Below are 19,035 nucleotides of genomic sequence, written 5' to 3'. Positions count from 1 at the left end.
TTAAATGATTAAGTTGAATTATTCTTGCCATAATAAATTGCAAATCATTCCACTAGAAATTTGTAATTTTACTCCTCTATTTATATTTCGTAATTTCTCATTAAACATTTATGTAATTCCCCAGGTTAAGATTTCATATACTAATCAATAAATTAAATTACTAACTAATTGTAACACTTTGAAAATCCAAGATGTATCGTAAAGCCTAACATAGGTTTCATGGGGTCTAAGTACTATTTTAAGTCCATTTTAATTAATATAGGTAATTTAGGAGTTTTAAGAACCAAAACGTCCAAGAACGTCCATGACGTCCGGAAGTAAGTTCAAAGAGGTACTAGTGTGTCTTAGCCTATTTGACTAGCTTTTAGGAGTCAGAAATGTATAAAAATGGTGAAAAGGTAGATAATAGGTATTTATGTTTTTTCATGGTCGAAACGTCTGGTTAAGACTCCCCAAGGACAACCCAAGGGCCCTTAAAGAGGGCCCCTACAGTTTGAGGCAACACTGGCTGGTAGTGTGCATCGACGGGACAAGGAACGGCCCGTGTGTGGATCGATGGGGAGTCGATGCCACCGTCATCCCACACTTACAAAATTTGAGGAATACCCTCTCTTGCATTCTGAACTTACATATGGAGTGCAGACGGAGGGGAGGCCAGCCCGTCGACTCACAGACGGCCTGTCTATGGGGTTCCATCTATGAGGGTCTTGAGTTGCTGCACGTTTTAAATGTTAATTAAATTAAGTAATTAAGTGGTTTAGGGGTTATTTAGGTATTAAGGGGAGACTAATTAACTAACATAATTCCCATATAAAGGCCCCAACCCCAATTAATCTAATTACAACTCTCAAATACAAACTCTATTCCTTCTTTCTTCTTTCTCTCTCTACTTGAACTCACCATTGAAGACTAGCAAAGAAAGGGGTTAGGGGGATGGAAAGGGACGAATTCACCATCAATTCTTCATAAAGTTTGAGGTATGGGATCTAATTCACCTTTGATACTCTTTCCTAAAGGGTTCCTTCAAAATGGATTTCAAAAGTTGAGTTTTCATATGGGTTTCATCCAATTCCGAAATTGATGTTGCGAATTGATTTGTTTATGGTTTATTTAGGATATAATGGATATATTAACATGTAATTGAACTTGATTATGGTTAATTGTTATGGTTTGATTCAAATTGAAGAATATGATCTTTAACCCTTAACCCTAAGTTTGATCTTGAGTGTAAATTGGATTGTGATTGATTCAATTGTCTTGCTTATGGGTTATATCACTATTGACTGATGTAGTTACAATAATAATTAAAAATTAGAGTGAATTATATTCTTTCATGAAAGTCTTGAGAAGATGATCTAGGTTAGAATGTGAGTTGACCTAGGCATCGTATTTTAAGTATGATATAGTATGGAATTGTGCTATAGTGTTTATTATAGTGTTGTTATCATGGTGATTATTGAATTATGATGTTGAACATATAAATTGGCTTGAATTGAGGTTTTATGGTAAGGCCTATATGATGAATTATGAAGGACTTGGTAAGTCTTGGATTCTCTATCTTTACTTCCAATTGTGATTAATTGTGGTTAAGTCATGATGGTATATTGGAGTATGCGTTAAATTAGGATGATAGGGTGGTATAATGTTGACTTGAAATGTCTTGACTATGTTATGAGGTTGATTAAGGTGTATGTGATATAAGTATGGTGATAACTACCAATGTGCCTTGATATGCTATGAAATGCTAATGTGTTAACCTCATTTATATGAATTGTGATGAAAGGACTATACTCATGCAGTTCTTATTGAGCTATTGATGATTATGATTATACAAGGGGTAGACCCTATGACCTAAACTAATCTATGATTGATAACTAAAGGCTGAAAGACATTTAAAAAATAACTCTTGCTTAGCACCAAGTGAACTAGATTGAGAAGTGTCCCTTCCCACCTAGTGAAGGTAGGAACACTACATTACTCTTGAGATTGGAGACTATAATTAATGGAACATAAAGAGGGTCCCAACTATATCTCCTAGTTCTTGAATTATGTTGCTCCCTTAGAAATACTAGCTAGTGGATCCACGTAGTTGCTATGTTTCATGTTTTGGTACTATCTTGGCAAGTGGTCCGCCTTCTTTCAGTGTAGGGTTTTATGACACCGGATTTCACACTAACTCATGTGGTCTATGTCGGTTAGGGAAAGATGTTCCCAAAAGGTAAAATGAATTAAAGGACCTTAACTCTAACTTGAATAACCTAAGGGGTCTAGCTTAGTCTAGGCAGGGGTATGGGACTCTACCTAAGAATTGCACTAGTTGTCCTTGAAGGGAGTCTTAGGAGGATGTATATATTTATGTTAGGATGATATATGATATGTACATAATGAACCTGCACATTGTTGATACTATATGTTGGTTAGTTCACTTATGAGTATGCATTGGGTTATATTGTTAAAGTAAGATAAAATGTATATCTAAATGTTATATTATGTGAAGTTGAACATTGGTTATGGTTTCTTGTTGAGTCTACTTGATTGAGTAAGGTTATGGGGCTTTGCTTGGTCATTGCACTTGTTGATTTGATAAGGATTCATGAGTAGTTGTCTTGCTTATTATGATATAATTGACTGTTATTCATTCTTGTGATGTTATTCCTTGATGATAGGGTTGTAGTAAATCATGGTTTCAAGTATGTTGGAATACATATTACGTTTTGAGTTGGTAAGCATGTTTGGTTGGTTGATATGACTTGCTTGACTTTACAATGGGTTTTTAAAAGGGTAATATGGCATGTTTTGACTAAATGTCCTTTTTAAGCATATTTTGCTATTATATGTGCATATGGTCTCATACTTAGTACATCTGGAGTACTAATCCCATTTTTTTTCCTTTTTCCCAAACATTTTAGGTTTCGCTCGTTGAAGGATCATTTGGGACAACTTGAAGAAGGCTTGGATATTCTCTATCATCCAAGTGGGTAGGTGATATACCGTGGTTTCACGGTATAATTAATACTTTTTCCTTAAGTTTAGTGTGTCCGAAAGTCTTTTTGTGCTAATTTTTATGTAAGTTTCTCGTTGTTTTGCAGGAAATCTTTTCAACGCTGAACGCGGAGATTTTGAGCGAAGAAATGCAGAAGAGACCACCTACGGAGCTTATGACGGTCCATCGTCCTTGTGACGGTCCGTAGGTGGCAGCGTAGTGAAGCTGCTGAAGGAAAATGGGGAAGTCTGACCAAGTGTGGGGTTACGAAGCTTGTGACGTTCCGTCATGGCTATGACGGTCCGTCCTGCAGGTTCATCATAAAGTTCAGAGAAGTAATCCAGTACCCAGATTTTAAAGAGTTGAAGTGTTTTGAAACAAAGACCCTCGACGGACCGCTGTGCCTATGACGTTCCATCATACTTGCCGTCGAGGGTGGTGAAGAGAGCAGCAGAAGAAATTGCACAAGTATGGGACAAGGGAGTCCATGACGGTCCGTCGTGACCACGACAATCTGTCGTGAGGTCCGTCGACCCAGCCGCATTTTGGCAGATTTCCAGCAATTAGAATCCTTGTTTAATTAGGTTTTTGTTTTTTTTATAAATAGTTCGAAAAAACCTCGTTCTTGAGGTTAGACACCAGATAGTTAGACTCCGTATAGTTAGACTCTTAGATTGTAAAATTCCTTATTGGTGATTTTTGGAGATTAATCAAGCAAACTTTGGATTTTACTCTTTCTCATTGAAGTAAGTACATGAATTCTTATCTAGTATATTTGAATATTGTGTTTATGGCTATGAGTAACTAAACTCCATAACTAGGGTTGTGGGAACCATACGCAAATAATGAGATAAACCCTAACTAAAATAACCATTCTAGAATAGTGTCTTGCATGTATTAATAATTCTTTCTTTTAGAAGTCTTTTTAATGGATGGCCAATGTTAGAACTCGCCTTAATGCTACTTGCCGGACCAAGGAGGTAGATAATAGGAAAAGAATTATTAACATAGATTTAGTGTATACAATCTAATAGGCTAGTATTGATTGGTACGAGGTAATAACTTAGTCAAATATCGAATACGATGCTTAATATAAGGTAAGGAGAAGGGTTAGGATAGCAACACATGTAGCCGGACCAAGGTGCAGAGTGAGATTTTCTAGATGCCGGACCAAAGATTTAGAAATACATAACTTATCACTTTGCATGCAAGATACTAGGAAAGAATTGTTATAGTTAGAGTTATCAAGTTATGAACCTGTAGGGAACACGTAAACCCTAGTTACTTCGATTAATTGATTAAAACCCAACATTCAAAGCTGTTAAGTGTCTCTTTCAAGTTTGTTATTTATTTTCACTTATTTAGAGATAGAAACCCCCCTTTTTATCTTTTTACTTTCCAAGGAAGTCATTGACCAAACAGTAGTAATAATAGGTTGAAGTTAAGTCTAGACTATTTTCCTCGTGGGAACGATCCCAACCTCACTAGTTGGGTTATTTACTTGACATGACTGCTTTACTTCTTATTTGAGAAGTAAGTTTGAGCGTATCAGTAGGCCCTCACTTTTCGAGGGAAATGTCAATATCTTGTCTACGAAGTTTCTTTGTTTTCTACGACTCTTATGTTCATTCCACTTTCATTTTGTACGATTTGTATAAGCCTATATGTGGTTTCTTTACATTTGATGTAGGGTAATGCCCATATTGTGATAATCGTTTAGATGGTATGAGATGAGACTATCTTTCTATCTTATATATATGTATGTGCAATAAAAGTAGAAGGCTATGTAACCTTCCTATACAAAGAGTCTATGTATATTCGATAGGACTATATATTATGTGTATGTAGAGGTCTATGAAAACCTCCAAGTAGAAGTAATGAAAGTTTTAAATTATTCCGCATTTTTCAAACTATGAATGAAATGTCATGAGACTAAGAGGCTAGTCTTAGTCCTTCAAAAGGACGACGATACTGGTTACGTCTAGGGGGTAAACCCGGATGTGACACGAATTACCATAATGATTAATTTTCTTTAGGGTACTGCTTAACTTATTTCATGTGTCCGATTCATAAATCCACTTGCAAGGCTTGACACAATGAAAACTTATAAATTTCTCAATTAGTAATATTAATCAACTCTATAATGAAATGTGGATTCCATCAACTAACTTATTATTTCACCAATATATATTATTATCATCAAACTTACCAGACATATTCACCCATCTCAGAATCTCACCTTTTAATAAATCAAAACTACAATAAAATATATACATATCATAATAGTTATATCAGGATTGAGAATATAGTACATTTAATAGTTTAGAGAATATGTTTTTGCTAGCCAGTCTATCTTTACTCAGTCTCGTTCAATACATACAAAATGCACTAACACAAGAAGTTGGAACTATATTGTTCCCATAATCAAGATAAATTACATATAATCCTATGCTACAATTGCACCGACGGCAAGTCCAATTTCCATCCTGAATTGTGAATAAAAAAAACTTTATACTTATAAGAACCGATGATATAATCCTCTTTGTATAAACTAAAACTCTACACACTAAATAATCTACTATATAAGTAAACTAACACCATAATCGAATATATGATCTACTAAAATTGAGCAAATACTTATTCTACAATAAATATTATATCTTAACATATGTTAATATTATATATCTCAACAATCTCCCACTTAGACTTTTAACCACCACAATTGTTACAATGTACTATATCTAAATGCATGGTTAATAGTATATTCCCTAACAATCTCCCAATTAGATATTTAATCTTGAAAATTATTAGAATACTATGTCTAAACACATGATTAATAGTATGTACCCGAACAGGTTCTACCATTTCTCACAATTTTTTAATTTATATGTTAGATTTCCTCCTTGAACTTATTTTTTCCTTTTATTTACCAAAAAAAATTAACTTCAACTATTTATCGTATTTATTAAGAGTACATGATATTAAAATTATATTAATATCAATCTCAATATGCAAAAGCTTCTTTAATTTATAATAGTCAAATCCAATGAAGAATAAAACATGTATATGATCCTTAACTAAACAAAATTAGAATTGAGACTTTCCAGAAATCAATCAAAGATTGGGTTCATGTGACTTTACAATATGGTGAGACTTTAAATAACTCTTGAACAGATAAAAGCATCGAATCATTAAGTTTAACAGCTTCTAAATATAAGATGTCTAGACATTAAATAAATAATATATTAATATTAATTTTAAATTCTAATAAAATTATCAAACTTAATAACAGAAAATTACCTTTATATTCTGATTATTTGCACTCTATTTCACTTTTCAAAGCTTAAAAAAATTAGCAAAATGACACATAAAAAAATATCCAAAAAATAAAGAGAGAAGAGGGGAAGGGTTACATATAGAAAATGAGTTAAAGGAAAAAAAGAAATGGAAAATGGGTTAAGGGAAAAAAGAAATAGAATTTTTGTGAGTGTACGTGTGTTTGTCTTACACGGAATGGTTATTTGAGAGATTTTAGGGGAAATTTTTATTTTTATTTTTTCTTAATATTTTGGAGGGAGAGATACATAAATTTTAATTGGGTCGTGTCCAAATAAAAAATAAAATAACATTTTTAGTGCATAAAACAAACTTTTATTTTGAATTTTTATTAGTTAGTAATACCTATTAATTAAATATTTCACCTTAAAAAATCAACAAGTATTATAAAAGCTCAAATACATTTAAAATACAAACAAAATATAATCTAAATAAATATGATTATTGATTTGGCATCGCATATATATATATATATATATATCGATTTTCTAACCTTCTTAATTAAACCACCAAAAAAGATTTATATTATAAGAGTTACAACAAAACGCCACAAAATGAATTATTAGTGGGATTTCTAAAATCTCTCACGAATTGAGTTTTTTTTTTGTAGTGTGAACACCATTATTTTTGTATTAATACACTGGTGAATAGAATCGGTCTATCATGTGAGAATCTATTTCTTTAAACCTCGGATAGTAGAGGGGAATAATTTTCTTTAAGAAGACACTGTGCATTCAATGAGCTCAATTTTTTTCTTTCTATTTCATTCTATTGTATATGGTTTTTTTCAGTCGCTAATTTATGCTTATGTTATTAATTGTTATTTTTGAGTACATGTTTCAAACTTTGTTATTTATGTTTCTGCAAAGTTATTATTATAAATATTTGTTAGTACGGTTATATAACGTACGTTAATTGAGTTTCACAAAAGCTTTCTCTATTAAAATTGTTGAAGGTACAATAAACAAATATCCTTAAAGATCTATACTACCATCTTGTGAAAAAAATTCAAATATGTATGCTATTGTAAAAACATAAAAAACTTAAAAATTTTATCGCACCTTGATGTGCGAAGTGACAAGGAAAAAAACATAAGAATTAATAAACTTTTGACATGGGTTCAAAGGTAATTGTAAAATCAAATTAAAGATGATTAATTGAAAGATAAAGAGAAAATAGACAAATACCTCCCTAACCTATTACCGAATTCTCGACTACACACTTATACTTTTCGAGAGTCCTATTACCCCCTGAGTTTTTTAAAAACAGAATATGTACCACCCTGAAACTAGACAACCACATTCTCAATATGTAGTGATACACACTCGCACCAACTGTTATTTTTTATTATTTATATTTTTTTTCTCTTTATCACTTTTTTCATTAATTACAAAAATATGTATACTTTTTTGTTCCTCCTCCTCTTTCTTCTTCTTCTTCTTCTTCTTCTTCTTCTTCTTTTGTTTTTCATCCCTTCTAATTTCAAATCACTCATCCATGAAAAAAATAGTTATTTTTATTACCATTTTCTCATCATTTCATTGTATACCTTGACAAGCTTGATAATTCATCTCTTTTCTTTTTTCTTTTTATATTTTTATTATGTTATTTTTTTGTCTTCATGACACCAAATTTGTGATACTTTACTACGAATTTGCGATGTTTAAATTCTTGGGTCTTAACCAAACAACAATAGAGATAAATTATAAGATCCGATGGTTGATGTATGTTACTAACCCAAAATCGATTAGAAGGTAGATTAATGGTGTTGATATTTTGAAATAACTTGAGATTAATAAAAGAGAAAAAAAATTGGATGATGACCCAAATTATATACCCAAAACTCATGTTTGGTTAGTTTATGAAATTCATGATCGAAAAATCTATTATATAGTCATAATTGTTGTAAAGCTAAAGCAAACTAACAATATAAAGATAAAGAAAAGAAGAATATAAGACAAGAGATGAGAGTTTTTTTTATTATTCCAAGACTTCAAGTGTATACAATATGAACATTTATGTCTCTATTTATAGTGTAACATAGAGGCATACAAATGGTTAGTCATAAACATGACATCAACATGTAATGGGGAGGTTATGAAAGTGAAAGGTTACAAGAATAATGGTTATAAAGATGGAGGTTATGGAGGTTATGATCATCTTCATAATGAGGAAAGTAGTGGAGATATTGGAGGTTATCTTCATAATGAAGGGAAGTAATGTAGTAACTTCTTGGTGTAATGGATTATCTTCATAATGGAAGGAAGTAATGTAGTAACAATTTTGTATAGTGAACATCCACAATATATTATTATATAACAATCCCCCTTGATGTCTATAGATAATATGCCTCGTTAATACCTTATTAGAAAAACATTCTAGTGAAAGAAAAAGAGTACACGTATCTTTTAATATGCTTTGAATGTTGTCTCGTTTAAAACCTTACCAGGAAAACCCAATTGGGACAAAACCTTGGTTAAGGAAAAGAGTACAACGCGTATTTTTCTCCCCTGGTAAAAACTTTACTTGATATCTTGGAAACAGTGCATTCCAGTATTACATCACAACTTCTCAAATATTGATGTTGACAATCTTTAGTGAATAAGTTTACAAGATTATTACTTGAATGAGTCTTTGAACGTCAATCTCATTTGATTGTATCCCCCCTTCAATATTATTTTCGTATAGAGTGGATGGAATATCCTTAGCCAAAGGAAAATCACATATTGGTTGAATATGACAAATCATGATTCCAACCAAACACACTCTCGACTTACTTCATCTATCAATATCATTTCTGCATGATTTGAAGAAGTGGTTACCAATGTTTGATTCTTTGAAGGCTAAGATATTGTTGTACCTTCATATGTAAATAAATAGTCCATTTGCGATCAGCTTAATGCGGGGATCAAATAAATATTTCTGCATCTACATAATCAAATCATTTCTGACTCGGAGATTGATCCTTTCAATTTTATTGAAGCTCATCTTTTCTTCTCAAAGAAAATCACATATCTTCTATGTGTTGAGTCACTTGCTTTGTAGTTTCTTGTCATAACTTAAGTGATACTATGATAATCTTTTCACATAACTTTCGTTATGTATATCAAACAATCTTCTAGCATTTTCATAACCAACAATATGTAAGTGCACCAATTGCACTAATACATTTTAAATCATTTTCATGGGACCAAAAAAATTCTTTTTCTATGTCATGCAGTCTCAATATCATTGGGTAATCAATGAAATTGCTTTAACATCTCTTAAATCTTTCAAAGATTTTCATTTAACCTTCATCGTCAAGTTAGACTTAATAATCAATCATTATGCATATTCAAGTATTTCCTCTATTGTCAGACTGAAACAAGTCTTGTTGCATCCACCACTAGAGAATGTATATCCATTTAATTATGTTGAGGATTTTTGCGAAAATCCTTTATTGTTCAAGGCATAAACAGTACTTTATATCTTACGGTTATACTTTCACACAATGATTCATTCGTACCCACTGACATATATTTTGATCTATGAACTATAAGTTCAAAAACATTTTTTTAAGTGAAACAAAATATACTTGAATAATGCATGTTATTTGGCTAATCATTTATCTGTCCACACTATATGACAGATTTAAATTTAAGATCCTCGTAACCATTTATAGCATTCAGTGCTACTTCATATCAAATATATGGTCGACGATCATTTTGATTCGATTCCAATACGAAATGACTTATCAAGATCTCTTCATAATTCATCATGTTCAGGTACCTGAACCTTCACCAAGGTTTTATGAAGTGTTATGTCATAGTGCTCTTTCAAAGCACTTACCTCATTATCAATGACCATTTTGATAATTTGATCCTCTCCTTTATCAAGTAGTTTTACATTTGGAATCGATTGGTCTATCACGCTTCTGACGTACCATAGAGTCTGTACTTCAAGGACTATTTATCGGAGCATTTGTAGCTTGATGAAAATATTGGGATAGCAAATACATCTAGCAAACTACTTGCAACCTTTTGGAAATGAATCATCTCTTGAACTTCAAGTTCACATTTTTTTTAATGAGGATCTAGATAATTCACCCCGCACATAATTTTTCGCTGCTAACAAATCTCCCCCTAATGTTAGGAAATCTAACATTCAACCTCAACCTCATTTGGAGATCCATCTTGGTGCATGGAGCAATAGAATCATATGTGCACACATCAAATTTTAGATGGCAATTATTTGGTTCCTGGCCTTGAACCAATTGTGTTGGGAGAACCTTGTTGGCTTGATGCATACATGTTAAATAAACTAATCTCATACCAAATTTTATTTGAGAGATTTATTTTCATAATCAATGGTTAGCTATAATTGGAGGCATACAATTTCTGCTAAAGCAACCGGCATAATCAACATGACTTTATAGTTTAAAACAGTGCTCTTAATTTAGTGATTCGAGCAAACAACCTTACAAAAATCAATTTGTAAGTTGATATAAATGCACATGTGACCATACCATAGATGCATCTATTAAATCATATTAGTAAACTGTCCACATGGCAGGTGAATAGGTCCATATTCACCTTTTTATATGTTCCAAATAATTTTAGGGGATACAATCCCAACCTTAGCTGGTATAGTGATCATTTTATCACGAGAACAAACTACAAAAGAGAATTCTTGAAGAATATTTTATTTCTTCAAAATATAGTCAGGTGAATTCTCAATTTCTTTTGCATCACATTTGAATTGGAATGGCCAACCAATTATGCCAACTGATATTTATTCAAGTAAACTTCTAATTTACTTTTGCATGTGATTCCCATCATCATGCCCATATTTGTATACCACAAATAACGAAAAATATGTATAATCTTATACGTAAATATTTATTACCCACTTTAATTGTAGTAATTCGAAGATATTAAATCTTCCCATAATTTATTGTCTCAATATAATATAATATAATAATATATATATATATATATATATATATATATATATAATTCTTCCGAAACTTAAAAGTTTCTTTTCTGACTTACTGAAACTCAATATTATAAATAATTTCATTCCTCCAAATAGTAACAAATTAGCCATTTCGGGAACTATCAATTAATTTTGTGTACTACCATAATTTTCACAACTCCATCCTTATGGTAACCATCTCCTTCAATGAGAAAATTATTATTATTGTCATGGTTAAAATTATTACACTCAAGACTTATTTCTTGATAACTAATGACAATTTTGTGTTGTCACACAACAACATTTATTTTGGTCACGGACACAACGTTTAACGAAAATATTTATTTCTTTCGTTTGTCCTCCAATAGTTCATTTTAAAATATACTACAATATTTGTATAGTACTCAAAGTAAATATACGACCAAAATGACTATTTATATCAAAAAAAAAATTTCAATCTCTCAAACCTCCCGTAGAGTTGAGATATGACATTCATTCAACAATATATGAACATGTTCTTATCCATACGAACACAAGTCACATTTTCTTTAAGAAATGGATCATAACCATTTGTACATGTTCCATAAGTTTTATTAGAAACTCATTGTCATGTTTTGGCATTATGTGACTCACCTCAATATTACTTTAAGAGGTCAAATGTACCAAATGTACTACCATTGTGTATTCATTTATTTTGATGTAGAATTTACAAAACTTTATAAATTGATTTGCACAAAAAACAATGTGCCCAACTTCTCATACCACTTTGATGGATGAAAATTACTTTTAACAATTACCTTCACATTTGAAGGACCATCTTAAAAAACCATAATGTTTTTCCTTTTAATTATCACAATGATGGCCATTAACATTCCATACCCATATGCATACATTCAATCACTTGTCATTCAGTCAAAATTATAAAACTTTATATTAGTCATCATCATATCATCACTATAGTGCATTAGAAGTTTAACCAAATGTCTTACCCATATAAAGACACATTTGGTCATAAACAATGGGACTTGAACCAAACTTCTTATTATCATGGTGCACCAAGACATTAACTCGATGTCTTACCCACTTGGTGCGATGAAACCTGAAGTCACTGTCTTACCCTCAACCAATGCTTTAATAAACCAAGTGGATTACCAAGAAAATAATTATCGTAAAATCATAAATATAATTTGAACTTGACTTAATATACAAGAAAAATGAACAAAATCAATCAATTATAATATTAGAATCATATAAAAGTCCCAAGTTAAAATAAATCAAACATTTTAATAGTCCCTCTCAACATAGTTATGAAGATCATTAAAAACTATTTTAGAATAACTACAAAACAAGTTTTGTTAGTACAAATAATATGTTAATAACTCAACCAGTAAATGTTTAGATAAATAAAAATAAAGAGGCGCAAAAGTAACCAACAATAATAATCCAATCAATATGTATATGTCAAGTAACTCAATAAAATGAGATCATAAAGAACAATTTCTTTACAAATTTATTAACTTTAAAAACTAATTTTACTTTTTAAATATATGAGTGATCAAATTAAATGTTTGCTAAAAGTAAAAGCAACTTGTTGGACTCATATGATTTTGAGATGGTAAGAAAATTAATGATGCATAATCAAAAATAAAATATAAAATAAACTATATAGTAATTTACCTTGAGAGAAAAATAAACACAAATATTTTTACCTTCCTTATATTTTTTTTGCTTCAAACCTTCAATAATAGAACAATCGTACTGATAAGATGTTGTAAAACTAAAGCAAACTTACAATATAAAGATAAAGAAAAGAAGAATATAAGACAATAGATGAGAGCTTTTTCTATTATTCCAAGACTTCAAGTGTATATAATATGAACCTTTATGTCTCTATTTATAGTGTAACAAAAAGACATACAAAAAGTTAGTCATAAACATGACATTAACATGAATATAATGGGGAGGTTATGAAAGTGAAATGTTTGAATAATGGTTATAAAGATGGAGGTTATGATCATCTTCATAATGAGGAAAGTAGTGGAGATAGTAGAGGTTATCTTCATAATGGAGAGAAGTAATGTAGTAACTTCTTGGTGTAATGAATTATTTTCATAATGGAAGGAAGTAATGTAGTAACAATTTTGTGTAGTGGACATCCATAATATATTATTTTATAACAATACTTGTCTTAATTGACTTAATTTCTCCAATAATTTTGATAACTCTAATAATAGAATGATTTTTTTTTATCATGGAAGGTTTTCAATAATTCTATTTTTTTTCTATTTTATTTTTGATGATTTACAGCGTTAATTTGTAGAAACTAGTAAGCAAATTCTAAAAAATATCAGAAGATGGACAAAAAATATGGTTAGAGCAATGATAGAGGTTCAAGGTGGAGGAAGTGGTGGTAGAGTGAATGTTAAGTAATGAGAAAGAGAGGGAATATAAGAAAAAGAAACAAAAAACTTAAAAACAAAAGTTTAAAAAATTATATATCTAATAAAAAGTTAAATTTAAAAATATTATTATAATATTATTTATTTAATTCTACTACTTCCACATGCCTCCATGAGAGTGAGAACACTCTCTATGTCATGTCAACATCTAAGGGTGTAATTATGCTAATTTAAAATAATTTAGGGGGGTTATAGGACCCCTGTGAAGAATAAGTGTGTAGTTGAAAATTCGATAATAGGTTAAGGGGCATTTGACCATTTTCTCAAAGATAAATTATAGATGTTATAATTATCATTTTCTTTTACATTATTAATGTTCATTACTACGTAATCTTGAATGTAAGATAGTATTGTGTTTATGTTTTAATGATTCATGGGTATTAAGTATTATTTATAATTTTTGTGATACTAAATTTTCTCGCGAGGCGCGGATAATTTTACTAGTTGAAAATATGTAGAAAATAAAATTAACTAAAGAGTAATAATTTTACAATCTTTCAAGTTCTTAATGTATGTGCCAATACAAAATTTCTATTATTCGAATATTAGAAATGTCATTCATAATTGTAATGAGGCCATGAATTAACGCGTCAAACGAATCAATTTATCTAATAGAAATAATAATAAAACATTATTTGTTTGCATTTACTGAAGGTTTGAATCTGAATGGTTCATATCTCAATCCATTAAGTGCATTTTTTTTTATTTAGATCTAATCACTTAATATTTCTGATTCACAAATGATTCGTTCAGACCCTCAACATAGTCTGAATATCATGTAAGAGGTTTATCTAAAAAATTCGCAATGTAACTATGAAGATGTTTTGAATACTACACATGGGTTACTGGGCATGCCAGTTTGATATAGTCCATTTGATACCTTCTAATCGAGAATCAACAAATTCAGACTCTTCTTTCTTTTTACTTTTTAATATTAAGTTCTTCATCAAAACTTCTCTTTTTCTCAAACTTTTTCTTTCCCGTACAAATCCAAATCATCTATTGGTAAGCATTTCTTAACTTGACCCTTCAAGTTATCTTTCTCCAAATTTTTTTCCGTAAAAGTCAAATCACCGATTTTCTATAATTGACCATTAAAATCAACAAATTACCATTCAATTTCTAAAACAGAAAAACATGATACAATCTCTACTATTGACCATGTTTCTTTTCAATCATCATTTCTTCATTAACCAAAGAAAATATACTTAAAATCTATAACAAAAGAAATCACATCAAATAATAGTTTAATCAAAGATTAACACATGAAAAGTAATCGTGAATGAGATTTGAAAAACCCATTCACTATTATTTTGACTGTTAATTTTTCATAAAATTATAGTAGTAAAAATGATGGATCTTATAACGAGTGCAGGCAGTTGTATGCTTTTTTAAAACTGAGAAAATAATCAAATTTAAAATTGAATCAATTTCTTTTTTTTTCTTTGAAATTTGAGTTTATACAGTGATTGTTGGATTTTGAAAAGGTGTGATTGGAAAATGAAGAGTTGCGACTTTTATGAAGAGTTGTGACTTTTATGAAATGTTGCGACTTTTATAAAAAGTTGTGACTTTTATGAAAAGTTGCGACTTTCAGTAAAAGTTGTGACTTTTATGGAAAGTTGTGACTTTTGTGAAAGGTGACGACCATTCTGAAAGATTGTGACTTTTCCAAAGGTTTGTGATCTTTCCGGTAAGGCACAATATGAACCTTTTTGCACTACACTTTGTTTTCTATAAATTGAGGGATTTCCTCTCATTTTAATATAGAATTCATGGACTTCTTCTTCAACTACTAAATCTAGTATTCTAAGTGTACTTTACTGCCGTTGAGTGGTTCGCTGACACCGGAGTTTTTGGTATCTATACTTTGGTGATTGAGATCATTTTACCCTGGGAGGTCATATTACAAATCAAACCTAGGATACTAGAGGGGAATAATTTCCTTAAGGGACACTGTGAATTCAGTGGACTTGATCTTTTTCCTATTAAATTTTTTTCAGATTCTGATATGTGTTTTACAAACTTTAGATTTGTGAATTAATTTCAGTTCTTCTATTCTTTTGTTCTTCACTGGTTCATTAAACTTGGTAACTTCGTGTTTCTGCAAAGTTTGTTGGAATCAGTAAGATTCTTTAGACACATATTAACAACAATTCTTCTTTAAAAAAATTATTTCGTATATCTTTTTTAAATAATTTATTTCTGATTCTAGTTTCGCTACTAGTTTTAATTTTCTAGCAAAGATGTTCAAAGTTTCGTTCTAAGTATGTTTAGAATACAAGATGAACAACAATCTTAAGGAAATTATTATACTGTTAGTATTTTTTTGTATTCTATTGATTGAGAGAATCTGATTATGGAAGTAGAAGATGAATGCATTATTTCTCCATAATTTGTTGCTTTGTTTTAGCAAAGTCGAAGTGAGAATGTAACAAAAAAATTTTATGGTATTCCATTTAAAGATTATCAGGTAACCTTCTAATTAAATTATCTAAGGAGAAAAATAGTTTCTATGAGTAATCATCTTTGATTTTTTATTTTTTTATTATGTTTATATTTGGAAAAACATTTGCATATCATATGTTGTGGAATGAATTTTATTTCGCAGATATTGTTGCTTTTAAAATTCTTTAGTTTGCAAAAATGAGAGATGCATATTTTGTTTCATAAAATAGTATTTCAAATTGTTATAGTTGGAAGAATATTTGATAAGAAAAACATTTCTATGTGATAAAGAATATGTGTTATTCTGTTTGGAGAAAAAAAAAGACTTTTGTAGTTTTGTACTCCATGAGAAATGTTAGTGTGTCTGATTATTGTAGACTAAAAATTTTTGTGATTTTATACTCTGGATAAATTGGACTCTGCAATTGGTTTGAAGAATATGAAAACTTCACATAATAAGTCAGTGTTGTACTTTTGATTTTCTCTAAACTTCAATATAACATAGAAATAAATTGTACAATTTTGTTTTGTCCTTATTGTTAATATTTAAAATACTAAGTGACATGTCTATTTATAATAGAGAAAAATACCAGTGACTTAGAATTTGTTATTTTGTGTCTCTATGGAATGAACTTTGACATTGTGTAAACATTGTCAAAGAGAATTGCAGCACTATAATTCTTTCGTAGAATAATGTTTCCAACATTAAAATATGTGGAAAAACTATTTTCAAATACTTGAAGATATTTTTGAGATCACATTTGAAATGTGGGGGTTATTTGCTTATGATTAGACTTGGTGTCTAATTTAACTTTGGAACAAAAGATATGAAATTCAATGATATTTTTGTATTATGTTATACCCACAAAATTCTTGGAGTATATTTGGTATTGTGGTTGTTGAGTTTCTCTATTACTAGTATATAGTGTGACTAGAATGAAACATCCAAATTATATATATACTTGTTTCAAAATAATTGTATTTTTTTTATGAAAAAAAATCACTTAAAATGTTGTGATTTTTCATGAAAAGATATGTCTATTATTATAAAAGTATTTGCATAGACATGAATATTGGTGAATAGTCATTTGTTATGTTTTTGTAAAAATAACAGTTGGACTATATTGTCTTTATTGAACCCGATGAAACTTTGTTCATAGGTAGTTCTATAACAATCACATTGAAAGTTATGGAAATGTCCTTCTGAAAAGGATATTTGACAATCTAAACAATGTTTGTATCACACAAAATTGTAAGAAATAGGAACAAAATATTAGAGAGGAAAAAGCTACATCGCGAAGAGCTTTTCAAACTCAATGTTTTATTTATTCTTACTTGCTTGAGTCAATGTTTGTGACATGAACACTTGGGGCAAGTCAATTACAAAACCTTATAAGAAAAAACTTATCAACAGAGAAGTTTTGCCTAACTTTGAGTGCAATAAATAAAAATGTCAAGTTTTTGTGGAATCTAAGTATGTTGAGCATTCTTATAAATCTGTTGAAAGGAATTCTAATCCCCATGGTGGGAAAAAGTATTTGTTACTTTTATTGAGAATTGCAAGAAATGACTATCTTTGCTAAATGGTAAGGATGAAGCAATAGAAATGTCTAGACAATGAAAATTAGTGTGAAAAAAATATATAAGAAGTGATTAGAATGGAGAGTATAAATCTCATTGTGCAGAAATATGTTTGAAAAGTGAAATATCAAACTACTGCCATATTCACCTTAATCTAATGAAAAACCGAACGTTGAAAGAAATGATGGATGCATTATTTATAAGTTCGGATTTATACAAAACTTGTGTGGACGAACTATCCTTACTGCAAAAGGAATCAACAAAAAGTTTTGTCCTTTTAGAAAGAAAGCGATTTTGTTTGATCAGAATACAATCTTTTCCATATGAGTAACGAAAAGAAAGGAAATTCAACTTGAAATATTTCAAAGTGTGGGGGTATCTAGTCAAAGTCCAAGATCCTATTCCTAAAAGAATTAAAATAGGACCTATGACTGTGGACTATAAAATTAGACTTGAGTAGTCTAGAGAAGGGTCTAAAAGGCCTAGGAAATGAAAATGATAATGTACTTAATAAAGAGATTCAGAGGCTTAGTAAAATGTTAAAGGACATTTACTTCCTTCGAATATGATTTTGTAACATTTTCTGTGTCTTCTGTACACTCATCCTTTGGAAAGATGGTGTCAATAAACAATATTGAAAGTTAATTTATCATCTTCAAGAAAATAAACCTTTGGGTTCAAAATGAATCTTTTGAAGGAAAAATAACAGTTGATGGAACTATTGAAAAATATAAAGCAAGACTTTGTGTCAAAGGCTTTAGAAAAAAAATAAGATTTTGATCTTGTCGATATACATACTTGTTAGTAATTAGAATTACATCCATTCGGATGCAAAAATTATTACTATGGTATATGACATCCAAATTCATCAAATGAATGTGCAAAGAACTTTCTTTAATATGGAATTGGAGGAAGAAATTTACATGGAACAATCTGAGGGTTTTGTGGTACCTGGTAAATAAAAGTATGTGAACTTGTTAAGTCACATTATGGAAGCACCAAAACAATGACATAATTCAATCAAACCATGTCGGCAAATGGATTGAAGAATGATGGAAGTGATAAATGTGTTCACATTAAAATCATAAGGTCATTGTTTGTTTGTATGGTTGTGATATGTTGATCATCAATAGAGACACTAATGACATAAATGCTACTAAACGTATGCTATAAAGCAAGTGGAATGAAAATTATTGGAGTTGCTAATGCGATCATAGATATAAGAATTCGTGGAACTCCATAATTTAGCATTTTCACGATCTCATTGCATTGAAA

Source organism: Solanum lycopersicum, chromosome 12, assembly GCF_036512215.1.
Source record: "Solanum lycopersicum chromosome 12, SLM_r2.1".
Classification (NCBI taxonomy): domain Eukaryota; kingdom Viridiplantae; phylum Streptophyta; class Magnoliopsida; order Solanales; family Solanaceae; genus Solanum; species Solanum lycopersicum.
This window is presented reverse-complemented; position numbering follows the sequence as displayed.